Below are 16,994 nucleotides of genomic sequence, written 5' to 3'. Positions count from 1 at the left end.
GGAAGTAGATGGAAGAATGTGCTGCTACAGGGGTAAGGAGAGAATGTGCTGCAACATGGGGTAAGGAGAGAATGTGCTGCTACAGAGGTGACAGGAGAATATGCTGCTACAGAGGTGACAGGAGAATGTGCTGCTACAGAGGTGACAGGAGAATGTGCTGCAACAGAGGTGACAGGAGAATGTGGTGCAACAGGGGTAAGGAGAGAATGTGCTGCTACAGGGGTGACAGGAGAATATGCTGCTACAGAGGTGACAGGAGAATGTGCTGCTACAGAGGTGACAGGAGAATGTGCTGCAACAGAGGTGACAGGAGAATGTGCTGCAACAGAGGTGACAGGAGAATGTGGTGCTACAGGGGTAAGGAGAGAATACACTGCTACAGAGGTGACAGGAGAATGTGCTGCTACAGGCTGAGGGCAGAATGTGCTGCTACAGAGGTGACAGGAGAATGTGCTGCTACAGGCTGAGGGCAGAATGTGCTGCTACAGAGGTGACAGGAGAATGTGCTGCTACAGAGGTGACAGGAGAATGTGCTGCTACAGAGGTGACAGGAGAATGTGCTGCACAGGGTGACTGGAGAATGTGCTGCTACAGAGGTGACAGGAGAATGTGCTGCTACATGTGTAAGGAAAGAATGTGCTGTTACAGGGTGACAGGAGAATATGCTGCTACAGGGTGAGGGCAGAATGTGCTGCTACACGAAGTAGATGGAAGAATGTGCTGCTACAGGGGTAAGGAGAGAATGCACTGCTACAGAGGTGACAGGAGAATGTGCTGCTGCAGGGTGAGGGCAGAATGTGCTGCTACCGGTGTAAGGAGAGAATGTGCTGCTACAGAGGTGACAGGAGAATGTGCTGCTACAGAGGTGACAGGAGAATGTGCTGCTACAGGGGTAAGGAGAGAATGTGCTGCTACAGAGGTGACAGGAGAATGTGCTGCTACAGAGGTGACAGGAAAATGTGCTGCTACAGGAAGTAGATGGAAGAATGTGCTGCTACAGGGGTAAGGAGAGAATGCACTGCTACAGAGGTGACAGGAGAATGTGCTGCTACAGAGGTGACAGGAGAATGTGCTGCTACAGAGGTGACAGGAGAATGTGCTGCAACAGAGGTGACAGGAGAATGTGATGCTACAGGAAGTAGATGGAAGAATGTGCTGCTACAGGGGTAAGGAGAGAATGCACTGCTACAGAGGTGACAGGAGAATGTGCTGCTACAGGAAGTAGATGGAAGAATGTGCTGCTACAGGGATAAGGAGAGAATGTGCTGCTACATGGGGTAAGGAGAGAATGTGCTGCTACAGAGGTGACAGGAGAATATGCTGCTACAGAGGTGACAGGAGAATGTGCTGCTACAGATGTGACAGGAGAATGTGCTGCAACAGAGGTGACAGGAGAATGTGGTGCTACAGGGGTAAGGAGAGAATGTGCTGCTACAGGGGTGACAGGAGAATATGCTGCTACAGAGGTGACAGGAGAATGTGCTGCTACAGAGGTGACAGGAGAATGTGCTGCAACAGAGGTGACAGGAGAATGTGCTGCAACAGAGGTGACAGGAGAATGTGGTGCTACAGGGGTAAGGAGAGAATACACTGCTACAGAGGTGACAGGAGAATGTGCTGCTACAGGCTGAGGGCAGAATGTGCTGCTACAGAGGTGACAGGAGAATGTGCTGCTACAGGCTGAGGGAAGAATGTGCTGCTACAGAGGTGACAGGAGAATGTGCTGCTACAGAGGTGACAGGAGAATGTGCTGCTACAGAGGTGACAGGAGAATGTGCTGCACAGGGTGACTGGAGAATGTGCTGCTACAGAGGTGAAAGGAGAATGTGCTGCTACATGTGTAAGGAAAGAATGTGCTGTTACAGGGTGACAGGAGAATATGCTGCTACAGGGTGAGGGCAGAATGTGCTGCTACACGAAGTAGATGGAAGAATGTGCTGCTACAGGGGTAAGGAGAGAATGCACTGCTACAGAGGTGACAGGAGAATGTGCTGCTGCAGAGTGAGGGCAGAATGTGCTGCTACAGGGGTAAGGAGAGAATGTGCTGCTACAGAGGTGACAGGAGAATGTGCTGCTACAGAGGTGACAGGAAAATGTGCTGCTACAGGGGTAAGGAGAGAATGCACTGCTACAGAGGTGACAGGAGAATGTGCTGCTACAGAGGTGACAGGAGAATGTGCTGCTACAGGGGTAAGGAGAGAATGTGCTGCTACAGAGGTGACAGGAGAATGTGCTGCCACAGAGGTGACAGGAAAATGTGCTGCTACAGGAAGTAGATGGAAGAATGTGCTGCTACAGGGGTAAGGAGAGAATGCACTGCTACAGAGGTGACAGGAGAATGAACTGCTACAGAGGTGACAGGAGAATGTGCTGCTACAGAGGTGACAGGAGAATGTGCTGCTACAGGGGTAAGGAGAGAATGCACTGCTACAGAGGTGACAGGAGAATGTGCTGCTACAGAGGTGACAGGAGAATGTGCTGCTACAGAGGTGACAGGAGAATGTGCTGCAACAGAGGTGACAGGAGAATGTGCTGCTACTGGAAGTAGATGGAAGAATGTGCTGCTACAGGGGTAAGGAGAGAATGCACTGCTACAGAGGTGACAGGAGAATGTGCTGCTACAGGAAGTAGATGGAAGAATGTGCTGCTACAGGGGTAAGGAGAGAATGTGCTGCTACAGGGGTAAGGAGAGAATGTGCTGCTACAGAGGTGACAGGAGAATATGCTGCTACAGAGGTGACAGGAGAATGTGCTGCTACAGAGGTGACAGGAGAATGTGCTGCAACAGAGGTGACAGGAGAATGTGGTGCTACAGGGGTAAGGAGAGAATGTGCTGCTACAGGGGTGACAGGAGAATATGCTGCTACAGAGGTGACAGGAGAATGTGCTGCTACAGAGGTGACAGGAGAATGTGCTGCAACAGAGGTGACAGGAGAATGTGCTGCTACAGAGGTGACAGGAGAATGTGCTGCACAGGGTGACTGGAGAATGTGCTGCTACAGAGGTGACAGGAGAATGTGCTGCTACAGGTGTAAGGAAAGAATGTGCTGTTACAGGGTGACAGGAGAATATGCTGCTACAGGGTGAGGGCAGAATGTGCTGCTACACGAAGTAGATGGAAGAATGTGCTGCTACAGGGGTAAGGAGAGAATGCACTGCTACAGAGGTGACAGGAGAATGTGCTGCTGCAGGGTGAGGGCAGAATGTGCTGCTACCGGTGTAAGGAGAGAATGTGCTGCTACAGAGGTGACAGGAGAATGTGCTGCTACAGAGGTGACAGGAGAATGTGCTGCTACAGGGGTAAGGAGAGAATGTGCTGCTACAGAGGTGACAGGAGAATGGGCTGCTACAGAGGTGACAGGAAAATGTGCTGCTACAGGAAGTAGATGGAAGAATGTGCTGCTACAGGGGTAAGGAGAGAATGCACTGCTACAGAGGTGACAGGAGAATGTGCTGCTACAGAGGTGACAGGAGAATGTGCTGCTACAGAGGTGACAGGAGAATGTGCTGCAACAGAGGTGACAGGAGAATGTGATGCTACAGGAAGTAGATGGAAGAATGTGCTGCTACAGGGGTAAGGAGAGAATGCACTGCTACAGAGGTGACAGGAGAATGTGCTGCTACAGGAAGTAGATGGAAGAATGTGCTGCTACAGGGGTAAGGAGAGAATGTGCTGCTACATGGGGTAAGGAGAGAATGTGCTGCTACAGAGGTGACAGGAGAATATGCTGCTACAGAGGTGACAGGAGAATGTGCTGCTACAGATGTGACAGGAGAATGTGCTGCAACAGAGGTGACAGGAGAATGTGGTGCTACAGGGGTAAGGAGAGAATGTGCTGCTACAGGGGTGACAGGAGAATATGCTGCTACAGAGGTGACAGGAGAATGTGCTGCTACAGAGGTGACAGGAGAATGTGCTGCAACAGAGGTGACAGGAGAATGTGCTGCAACAGAGGTGACAGGAGAATGTGGTGCTACAGGGGTAAGGAGAGAATACACTGCTACAGAGGTGACAGGAGAATGTGCTGCTACAGGATGAGGGCAGAATGTGCTGCTACAGAGGTGACAGGAGAATGTGCTGCTACAGGCTGAGGGAAGAATGTGCTGCTACAGAGGTGACAGGAGAATGTGCTGCTACAGAGGTGACAGGAGAATGTGCTGCTACAGAGGTGACAGGAGAATGTGCTGCATAGGGTGACTGGAGAATGTGCTGCTACAGAGGTGAAAGGAGAATGTGCTGCTACATGTGTAAGGAAAGAATGTGCTGTTACAGGGTGACAGGAGAATATGCTGCTACAGGGTGAGGGCAGAATGTGCTGCTACACGAAGTAGATGGAAGAATGTGCTGCTACAGGGGTAAGGAGAGAATGCACTGCTACAGAGGTGACAGGAGAATGTGCTGCTGCAGAGTGAGGGCAGAATGTGCTGCTACAGGGGTAAGGAGAGAATGTGCTGCTACAGAGGTGACAGGAGAATGTGCTGCTACAGAGGTGACAGGAAAATGTGCTGCTACAGGGGTAAGGAGAGAATGCACTGCTACAGAGGTGACAGGAGAATGTGCTGCTACAGAGGTGACAGGAGAATGTGCTGCTACAGGGGTATGGAGAGAATGTGCTGCTACAGAGGTGACAGGAGAATGTGCTGCCACAGAGGTGACAGGAAAATGTGCTGCTACAGGAAGTAGATGGAAGAATGTGCTGCTACAGGGGTAAGGAGAGAATGCACTGCTACAGAGGTGACAGGAGAATGAACTGCTACAGAGGTGACAGGAGAATGTGCTGCTACAGAGGTGACAGGAGAATGTGCTGCTACAGGGGTAAGGAGAGAATGCACTGCTACAGAGGTGACAGGAGAATGTGCTGCTACAGAGGTGACAGGAGAATGTGCTGCTACAGAGGTGACAGAAGAATGTGCTGCAACAGAGGTGACAGGAGAATGTGCTGCTACTGGAAGTAGATGGAAGAATGTGCTGCTACAGGGGTAAGGAGAGAATGCACTGCTACAGAGGTGACAGGAGAATGTGCTGCTACAGGAAGTAGATGGAAGAATGTGCTGCTACAGGGGTAAGGAGAGAATGTGCTGCTACAGGGGTAAGGAGAGAATGTGCTGCTACAGAGGTGACAGGAGAATATGCTGCTACAGAGGTGACAGGAGAATGTGCTGCTACAGAGGTGACAGGAGAATGTGCTGCAACAGAGGTGACAGGAGAATGTGGTGCTACAGGGGTAAGGAGAGAATGTGCTGCTACAGGGGTGACAGGAGAATATGCTGCTACAGAGGTGACAGGAGAATGTGCTGCTACAGAGGTGACAGGAGAATGTGCTGCAACAGAGGTGACAGGAGAATGTGCTGCAACAGAGGTGACAGGAGAATGTGGTGCTACAGGGGTAAGGAGAGAATACACTGCTACAGAGGTGACAGGAGAATGTGCTGCTACAGGAAGTAGATGGAAGAATGTGCTGCTACAGAGGTGACAGGAGAATGTGCTGCAACACAGGTGACAGAAGAATGTGGTGCTACAGGGATAAGGAGAGAATACACTGCTACAGAGGTGACAGGAGAATGTGCTGCTACAGGAAGTAGATGGAAGAATGTGCTGCTACAGAGGTGACAGGAGAATGTGGTGCTACAGGGGTAAGGAGAGAATACACTGCTACAGAGGTGACAGGAGAATGTGCTGCTACAGAGGTGACAGGAGAATGTGGTGCTACAGGGGTAAGGAGAGAATGCACTGCTACAGAGGTGACAGGAGAATGTGCTGCTACAGAGGTGACAGGAGAATGTGCTGCTACAGAAGTGACAGGAGAATGTGCTGCTACAGGGGTAAGGAGAGAATGTGCTGCTACAGAGGTGACAGGAGAATGTGCTGCTACAGAGGTGACAGGAAAATGTGCTGCTACAGGAAGTAGATGGAAGAATGTGCTGCTACAGGGGTAAGGAGAGAATGCACTGCTACAGAGGTGACAGGAGAATGTGCTGCTACAGAGGTGACAGGAGAATGTGCTGCTACAGAGGTGACAGGAGAATGTGCTGCAACAGAGGTGACAGGAGAATGTGCTGCAACAGAGGTGACAGGAGAATGTGGTGCTACAGGGGTAAGGAGAGAATGTGCTGCTACAGGTGTGACAGGAGAATATGCTGCTACAGGAAGTAGATGGAAGAATGTGCTGCTACTGGGGTAAGGAGAGAATGCACTGCTACAGAGGTGACAGGAGAATGTGCTGCTACAGGAAGTAGATGGAAGAATGTGCTGCTACAGGGGTAAGGAGAGAATGTGCTGCTACAGGAAGTAGAAGGAAGAATGTGCTGCTACAGAGGTGACAGGAGAATGTGCTGCTACAGAGGTGACAGGAGAATATGCTGCTACAGAGGTGACAGGAGAATGTGCTGCTACAGAGGTGACAGGAGAATGTGCTGCAACAGAGGTGACAGGAGAATGTGGTGCTACAGGGGTAAGGAGAGAATACACTGCTACAGAGGTGACAGGAGAATGTGCTGCTACAGGAAGTAGATGGAAGAATGTGCTGCTACAGAGGTGACAGGAGAATGTGCTGCAACACAGGTGACAGAAGAATGTGGTGCTACAGGGGTAAGGAGAGAATACACTGCTACAGAGGTGACAGGAGAATGTGCTGCTACAGGAAGTAGATGGAAGAATGTGCTGCTACAGAGGTGACAGGAGAATGTGCTGCAACACAGGTGACAGAAGAATGTGGTGCTACAGGGGTAAGGAGAGAATACACTGCTACAGAGGTGACAGGAGAATGTGCTGCTACAGGAAGTAGATGGAAGAATGTGCTGCTACAGAGGTGACAGGAGAATGTGCTGCTACAGGGGTAAGGAGAGAATGCACTGCTACAGAGGTGACAGGAGAATGTGCTGCTACAGAGGTGACAGGAGAATATGCTGCTACAGAGGTGACAGGAGATGTGCTGCTACAGAGGTGACAGGAGAATGTGCTGCTACAGGGGTAAGGAGAGAATGCACTGCTACAGAGGTGACAGGAGAATGTGCTGCTACAGGAAGTAGATGGAAGAATGTGCTGCTACAGGGGTAAGGAGAGAATGCACTGCTACAGAGGTGACAGGAGAATGTGCTGCTACAGAGGTGACAGGAGAATGTGCTGCTACAGAGGTGACAGGAGAATGTGCTGCAACAGAGGTGACAGGAGAATGTGCTGCAACAGAGGTGTCTGGGCAGCCGCGCCCCCAGCACGCCCACCGAAGGGGGCGTGCTGTCAATCACCATCGACAGTACGCCCCCTTTGGTGCGAGACCCTTAACGACGGCTTGGCCGTTGTTATTCGGGTCTCGTGCATGCGCACTTGGGCACCATCGACCTGCTTGCGAGCGCTTGCGAGCGGCTCTTTATCAGGCCCAGTGTGTGCTGCTACAGGGGTGAGAGGAGAATGTGCTGCAACAGGGGTGAGAAAAGAATGTGCTATTACAGGGAGTACAGGGGACAATGTGCTGTTACAGGGGGGAGGGGATAATGGGCCTGATTCAGAGCCGGACGCTATTTGCGGTCGTTCGTCCAGAAAATAGGGGTGGCTATTCAAATGAACCGTTCGCTCTTTGCGGTCTGTTCACGCCTCTATGTCTGAATGAGCGAACAAAACTTGCGGTCGTTTTTTGAAAAAATACGCCCCCTGGCCGCTCGCATCCTACGTCATGTCCACTATTTATTAGATTAATCGAGTACATCGACCAGCGTATGAACTGCTCGCTATTCTTGTGGTTGGTTTTTGCTACCACAATCTTGTGAGCAGTTCTGGCTATAAAATAACCCAGTGACGTGGTCAATGACGCTGCTGTATTAATTATGCACACCCTTAAAACGCCCGTTTTGACCTTTAAGCACGCCTGCGTTCGGATCTCCACTCCCAGTTTTCGAGCACCTTCCCCTGTTACCCCCCATATGCCTCATTCTGTCACTCAAAATAGCAGGCATTCGCTATTTAGCGAACAAACGATTTTCGGCCGCACTGACTGGTTCGCGCATGCGTATTACAATCCGTACGCATGCGCAGTTTGGCAAACATCGCTCGTAGCGAACGAGCTGCCGCTTACGAGCGGCTCTGAATCAGGCCCAATGTTCTGCTGGAGGGAGTACAGGGGAGAATGTACTGCTAAGGAAATGAGGGCAGAATATGTTATGGGGTGGGAAGCTACACATGGAGCTGTTTGGTAACACACACTGCAAAAATATAATCTTTTCCTGCTACATTCTATGTATATTACATGCTTAAGCAAGTTACATCTTAGTGCCTGATTCAGTAGCGTACGCAAGTGCAATTATGGACACACATGGATGGTTGTGCACATGCATATAAGCCACACTGCTTGAGTGCAGCAATCGCACTGCAACTACAGACGCACAGAGGAAGCCATCGCAGAGTGGGTGACAGGCTGTCAGCATTTAGGGGTAGTGACGGTGGGGGTGTGGTCGGAAGAATGCAGGCGTGTCTTTCCATTTGAACATTGTTTCCTGGGCGTGCATAAATTAGCCACTGCGATTACATACTCAGCATGGGAGCTCACTGCGTGTGTGTAGACTTGCAGTGTCCGCAGCTTGTCAGACCAGCTGTAAATACTGCGTGACTGGTCGATATGTGAGTCGATGGTACCGATGTTTACACGGAAGAGCGTAATTTATTATGAGAAAGCAGCAGTGGGCATCTTTATGCCGGCTGAGCTGTGGCAGACATTAGCATATTTTCGCAGCTGCGATCCGTGTGAATTTGCATCTGCGATCGCAATTGCGATCGTTACTGAATCAGGCCCTTAGTGCGGCCCCATCACATGAGTGCTATCTCCCTATGCAGCCCGAGGACTACTTGAATAGTTAAAGCAGAATATAACAATACAATCTGGCAGCCCTCATTACTTATTTTTACTTGAGTTGAAAAACAAAAATAGCAGAGTACATAATGATAACAATGATCAATATAATAAAAAAAAATTGTATCTTGGAACCTGGCTGGCATTGTACATCAAGATACAGGTCAGGAGATAAAGGTAAGGAAGATAAACCTTCATTAAACGTTATTGATAGTCTAAAAATAAAAACCTGCACAGTACAGAAACTACTGTTGCGTGATAAAAATACTAATCCCTGCGGATATTTAATTGCTTTTACTAATTCAAGTCTCAGCAAGTGTAATAAAAAAAAAACTTTAGCCTCCACAAAATCACCCAGCATGCAGTGCTAATTTCTGAGTCCAGGCTGAGCCATGCAAATGAGCAGACCACACTGGATCGTGCCGTTGGGCCCTCCATCATAGTGTGATTCCATATCATTGTATAAAGTATATATTTATACTGACAGTAATGAGTTTTTCATGAATAGGCGTATTTATAATTCTGAGTTGTTACAAAAATCATGCAGAACCTGATATTTTTAACTTGTAGTGTCAAGGCAATGTATTGAAGATGTAACACAGGAGATATCTATAGGATTGGCAATTTAGCTCAATTTACCAAGCTCAAAAAGCTTAGTATTTCAGAACGTGGCCCTGATAGCTAATTGTATTTTATAAGGTACTTTTTTTTTACCAGAGAGGGATTTTCAGACCAGCCCCAGAAGCCTATACTTGCAAATTCGCATCCCTATGCTCAACAGGCAGTAGAGACAACAAAAGCCGGTGTGTACGTCCATATTCTTTGTATATTTATGGCAATCCATTTTATCATGTCCCAAGTACCTTTGCAGTCATGTGCCTCGCCTTGGCCTTACTGGTGGAGGTCATAGTAATAAATACCAATTTTTGGCATAAATCTTGGTTTGCTTACCCTCTGGCTTGGGGGAGAAATCCTTGCCTCTCTGCTGTGGTGTGAGAGGAGGAGATAAGAGAATTGCACAAAATAAGGTATGGGACAAGTGCCACAGCTTCCAGATGCAACAACAGAAGGTAACTTCAGGGCCTGTAATAATCCATTTACCGCATTGTAAACACTCAAATATATATATTATTCAGAGTACCATACTGATAAGACACAAATTAGAGAACTTAGAAAGCGGATGTACACTGTGTGGCTTAATCTCCTAACATTTGTCCAGCTATAGTGCTGGGAGAAATTTAAAAGGGTAAATGGGGCATCTGGAGTGAGAGCAAGAAGCGATTGGATAGCCGTGACACTAATCCAATCGCTATTGTTACAAATGTCCTGGTGACTTTTCAGACTTCTCAAAGAACAGTTTACAGATGTGAGATAATATAAATAAGAAGGCAAATTATTAAGTATTAAAATATGTCTACCAAGAGCTAAAATTACACTGCAATATCCTTCTCCCCACAACTGTCGAAGTGCGGGGGCATTGCATAATGGGCACAACTTCAGGGGGGCATTGCATAAGGGGCACTACTACAGGGCATACTTGCCTACTTTTGAAAAACAGTTTGAGGGAGATTGCAGATGGCTGTAGAAAGTCTAGATGAACCTATGGGCATATATATTCCTATAAGCTGACACCCTAGCTCCCCCACTGACATTAATACAGCTCTGCCCTGCCACATTCATATTAATACTCAGGGGCCTATTCATTAACACATACAATTCGATGGAGGTAATTAGGTTTAGAACACGCATGGAGTTCTAACTAATTACAGGAGAAATTCGTCATTCCTCCTCTCCATAACTATTCCGAAAAAGCTGTCATTTTTGCGATGACAGCTTTTTGGGAAATAGATACTTTTCCCTCTCTACACTAACTCACCGCAGCTGTAATCAGTGCTGCGCATGCGCTGTTACATTTGTAAACAAAGCGCATGCGCAGTACTATTGAGAGCTGTGGTAATTTTGTGTACTCCCCCAACCTCCCTCTCCCCCTCCTCTCACCTCTCCCCCGTCCGCACTTACCTGTCCGCGCAGCAGCCTCCGGCTCCATCCTGCTGGTCTGATACGTGGTCTCCCAGCACACCACAGTACAGATTAGTAAAAAAAAAAAGTTTTTTTTTCTAATCTTTATTGTGTTCTGCTGGGAGAACACAGTGTCGACCAGCCTCTGAAGCCAGAGGACGCACCAGAGCGCCGGAGGGACACCCTGAGGGACCTGTCCAGCTGGAAGCAGGTAAGTTTCACCTGCTATTCGCCACCTCACAGTGGCGGATAGTACCTCCATCAAATTCCGAAAATACATAATTTCCATATCCCCTTACAAATGTATGGGTAGTGTGGAAGTTAATGCAGGGGAACTTAACCAGGAGATATCAGTGATATCTCCTGTGCTAAGTGTGTTCATGAATACTAAAATAACATTAATTAAGGAAAATGTCCTTAAAAACGTTAATTTAGTGTTGATGAATAGGCCCCTGTATCTCCCCGTCACATTCACATGAATAGATCCCCTCACACACACATTCACATTAATAGATCTCACTACATACACAGGGCCGGATTAAGGCTTGTGGGGGCCCCAGGGCAACTAAGTTGTGGGGCCCCCTTCAAGCCACACAGAGCCGAGCCGTGCCCCCACTGAAAGCCACACACAGAGGGCCCACCCAGGCCATATGAAGTCAGAGGCAAACACTCACACATACACATAAACAGCATACCCACACTAACACATATACACACATTGACACATAAATACACAGTATACACACTAACACATATACACATTCATATAAACACAGTAAAGCAGTACACATGCATACTCACACTAGATGCAGCAGTTGCTGCTGGTACAGGCTGCAAAAGGACCCAGGCACCTCAATGATTCATTAGACCCCACCCCTGTAACTTAAAGCCGTGATTCATGGGAATATGGGGGTGGAGCTTGATGTATTGGTTCCGCTCCCAATGTGGCTAGTGTAGGGGGGAATAAGTGTGTCGGGGGGTCATGCGCTAGTGTGAAGCTGGTCCCCTCTACCCCTCAGAAAGCTGATGCAGCAGCACTGACTGTGCTGCTGCATGCAGAATAGCTGCGGCTGCAGAGCCTCCTCCCGGAAACAGGTGCTGCTGGCACCAGTTCTAGGCTGGGTCACATTGACCCTGGGGGACCCCTCTGTGTGTGGGGGCCCTGGGAAAGCTGCTCCTGCCCCCCCCCCCCCTTAATCCAGCCCTGTACACACACACTAATAGATTCCCCCCACATTTACATTAATAGATCCCCACCCACATTCACATTTATGATCCCTCCACACACGCATTCACATTAATAGATCCTCTCCACACACACACACACACACACACACATTTACATGAATACTGTAGATTCACACACACAAACACACATTCACATTAATAGATGCACACACAGTGTCACACACAGTCTTACACACACTGTCACACAAACAGTCTTACACACACACACAGTCACACACACACAAATACATCTCCTCTCCCGCCGCACTTTGACATGAAAAGATGTGGCAGGAGCTACAGTGAGCTCTAACTAGGGATGGCCATTGACCATTGATGATTCCTAATCATCGATTTAATGCCTTGCAGTGTGATCGCCTGCCTTGCTGGGCATGCGCAGGATTTGCATACGCAGGGTGCGAGCGAACGCATCTAGCGAGCGGGTCTGAATGAGCTCCACAGTGTCATGCAGCTCTTCAGTCCTCCAGCATCGGCTCATCCTCCCTCCGTTACTGGCTGGCCAAGGAATACTGGGAGTGTCGGTCTCTCCCAACAGTCTGTGTGCAGGGGAAGGTGGACCCAGGAGACCTCCGGGCCAGTAGCAGCTGCACTCCTGCCGCCCTGCAGCCTGCACCTGTCCGGTGACCCATGGTGTGTACACCCTTGCGTCTTCATGCAGTCAGGGCCCGTTCCCTTCCCGCTCATGCTCATTCCGGATTTTTATACGGTGCAGTGGAAATCCGGGATTCAGGCTGCTTTGCGGTGTGGAGGGAGCTCCCAGCTTAATTCGAGATGCTCCCGCAAAATGGTGGAGGGTAGGCAACTCTGCTATAGGGGGTACTGCATTGGTTATTATTAATAATAAACCTTTCAAATTTGCATATAAAACTATTTTTCTTGCGGCCCACACACTCTAATGGAGCGTACACACGGTCAGATTTGTCAGACTTGTCAGATTTGTCAGATGAACGACTGAACGATTAAACGATTTGAACGTTTTGGACGATTTGACCAAAGTTTTGAACGATTTGAACGATTTGAACGATTGAACGATTTTTAACTGCATTAAAATGAATGGAATCGTCCAAGTCTGACTGCAAACCCATCAGATGTCAGATATCGTTATCTGACAAACGGGAACGCGCATCGTTGATCGTCCATCGTTCAGGCATGTCAGATATGAACGATTTTTCATCAGATATGAACGACTGAATGATTTTTAAATCGTTATCGTCCATATCTGATGAAAAAATCTGATCGTGTGTATGCACCATTAGAGGCATATGTATCAAAGCTTGAAGTGAGATAAAATTGTGAAATATATATCATCAACCAATGAGCTCCAAACTATCATTTCTTAAACACAGCCTGCAAAATGTAAGTTAGAGGCTGATTGGTTGGTGATATGTATCTGACAATTTTACCTCACATCAAGCTTTGATACATATGCCCCCTAGACCTTGAATATTTAGCCCGGTGGGTATTTTGAGTTTGACATGCCTGTAACTCACAGGTGTGTCAGTTAGACTGCTCTATTTTTACATTTATTACAGGACACTATATGCATTGTTCTTCCTTTATAGTCACCTTCCATGCTTTTCAGCCTTGTCTTTATTTAAGTACTTATTTCTTTTGGGATACCAAACAGCTATATTGCGATATATGCGTTTTATTATATCTGTAACTAGAAACCAGCTCTGCGCCCTTTACCACGGGAACACAAACATAAACATGTACCTGCTCATATAAATGCAAGGCTGAAGAGCACGGTGGTGACAAGCTTAAACAGCAGTGAAGTGAGCAAAAAGTTGCAGCATGGAAATGTACGAAGCAGTAATTAAAGTCATCTGAAGGTGAAACCCCCGGTTAACTGTGTATCCTTATTGCAGAACACACTGTATGGGAGACATGCTGCAGAAACACATGCTCTCTCTCTCTCTCTCTCTGGCAGAGTTAGCATTTATCTCTCTGCACTTGGCTTTGCCAGAACTGTATTCTCAATGTGAGCTCTCAACTCAGCAGCGTGTCATTTTTATATCTGTCACTGAGTAAACATTGTGTGATCCTACCCTGCTTACTGTGCCTTTCCATCTGCTCTCCTGTTTGCTCAGCTGTTTGTGCAATCCGCCTTGCTTTATCTAATGTCTCGTAATCTTTTCTCAACAGTCCCACATAATTGTTTTGCCTTTTTAGGCGGTTGCCCGCTGATTTAGACTTACTGAAAGTTTGAAGGTTTAATACTGTTAATCATATAACAGGCAGCGGGCATTGTGCTAGCCGCAGTAGGTGATAATTTGTATCAGTTGTGTATTCACATTTCCATGTGAATCTTAAATAAAGTTTCTCTATACACCATTAATGGATATCTGTTGTTGCGCTTTATCATATAGTATTGTCCTTAAGTCACACATTTAATACGAATTATGTTTTGCTGCCCACCAAACAGCAGACATACTGTATGCAGTCTTTTAGTTAATTAAAAAGGAGCTAGACCCTTTTATTTTGGATAATCGTCCTATTTACAGACAGTTCCAAATAGAAATCTTAAACATAATAATCATCATGATTAGTGGAAAATTAATTTTCATTAACAGTTTTGTTGTATTTGGCACTCGAAATGGGCATATGACATCTTGTCACTTGAGGCGTGATTCAGAGATGGACGGAATTGCAGACAACTCCTTGCTGCATCTGTCTTGGAACACCATCGCAACCATTACGACCATCGGTTGTGATGGTTGCCCCTTTGGCCAGGCTGCGGTAGCTGAAGCTTACTGCAGCCTGACTGGGCCTTGGCAACTTGCGAGGCCAGGAAATCTGCATTCACCGACGCAGACCCTGGTCTCGTCCCTTCCCATAAACTGAGACGACACGCCCCAGCTTCCGAGAACGCTGCCCAGGAACGCCCCCGCTCAGCCCTCCAAACGCTGCAGTCGGTCAATCATGCAAAAGAAAAACAAAACAATACTGCGCTATGCACTGGTATATTGAATAATGTAAATTGAATGTCTATAATGGGTTTGCTGTCTGTTAATAAACAGGAGGCCTTGTGAATAAAATTAATGTTTTTAATCAACACAATATGATTCACATATACACCAAAATTACAATCATGTGCACATGAAAAAATGGATCCTATAAATACATAAAAGCAAATAAATAAATCAATATATAACTTATAGGCTGTAATAAATTGCTAGATGCAAAAAAGTGTCATTAGACTGAGGTATCACAGCATACCACTCTGAAGGAAGCCACTATCGTAACAATGTGGCTAGAAAGTAACAAGTATATCTTGGTAGAAATAGTCAGAACAGCTGAATTCCGCCACTGTGTAACAATCACTACTGGCGTCCCAGAGTGAAGTGCAGTGGAATAGGAGAATATACAGTGGAAAGGTGGAGAAGGTGTTACCTCTACCTCTGGATGGCCGTGTCAGCACTAGTAGCCGTCCCGGCTTGTCTATTTGTTGTGTGGCCGCGGGTAGGTATTGTCAGCTGCCGTACAATAGGAGACCAAATGTCTGTGAGGCGGTGAGCGTAATCCGACAAGCAGTGACCAGGAGCAGGTAATGTACCATGAGTGGCTGGATCCACACTACCCTCCGCCCTGACTTGTCCGCTCGCTATAGAGTCGCGGCTGAGTGGGACCGACTTGCCATGCAGCGGGAGATCAGATGGATCTGTATGGTGAATGCCGTGTGCGGCTAGAAGTGCTCCCGGAACAGATGGATGACTCCGTGTATATCGTCCAGAGTAACAGACGGTAAGTGGTAATATTGCTGTGAGCAAACCTCAGATGCCTGGGTGATGACGTCATCACCCAGGCATCTGAGGTTTGCTCACAGCAATATTACCACTTACCGTCTGTTACTCTGGACGATATACACGGAGTCATCCATCTGTTCCGGGAGCACTTCTAGCCGCACACGGCATTCACCATACAGATCCATCTGATCTCCCGCTGCATGGCAAGTCGGTCCCACTCAGCCGCGACTCTATAGCGAGCGGACAAGTCAGGGCGGAGGGTAGTGTGGATCCAGCCACTCATGGTACATTACCTGCTCCTGGTCACTGCTTGTCGGATTACGCTCACCGCCTCACAGACATTTGGTCTCCTATTGTACGGCAGCTGACAATACCTACCCGCGGCCACACAACAAATAGACAAGCCGGGACGGCTATAAGTGCAGACACGGCCATCCAGAGGTAGAGGTAACACCTTCTCCACCTTTCCACTGTATATTCTCCTATTCCACTGCACTTCACTCTGGGACGCCAGTAGTGATTGTTACACAGTGGCGGAATTCAGCTTTTCTGACTATTTCTACCAAGATATACTTGTTACTTTCTAGCCACATTGTTACGATAGTGGCTTCCTTCAGAGTGGTATGTTGTGATACCTCAGTCTAATGATACTTTTTTGCATCTAGCAATTTATTACAGCCTATAAGTTATATATTGATTTACTTATTTGCTTTTATGTATTTATAGGATCCATTTTTTCATGTGCACATGATTGTAATTTTGGTGTATATGTGAATCATATTGTGTTGATTAAAAACATTAATTTTATTCACAAGGCCTCCTGTTTATTAACAGACAGCAAACCCATTATAGACATTCAATTTACATTATTCAATATACCAGTGCATAGCGCAGTATTGTTTTGTTTTTCTTTTGCATATTGCTATAGAGACCTATTGTCTCTAGGTTACTGACCATAACCTTAATACTTGCAGCTGGGACTGATTGTTATATCCATTTTGTAATTAGCGCTGGGATTTTTGCAGTTCCTTACTGCTAAATAGTCGGTCAATCATGCTGCGGCCTGGGAGGTTCTTTGGGCGAGATCGCAGGACCCGTACGATAACCATCTCTGAATTAGGCCTTGGCTTTCCATGCTGGAATG

This window comes from Taudactylus pleione, unplaced genomic scaffold (assembly GCF_031769625.1).
Source record: "Taudactylus pleione unplaced genomic scaffold, aTauple2 ptg000562l, whole genome shotgun sequence".
Taxonomy (NCBI): Eukaryota; Metazoa; Chordata; class Amphibia; order Anura; family Myobatrachidae; genus Taudactylus; species Taudactylus pleione.
This window is presented reverse-complemented; position numbering follows the sequence as displayed.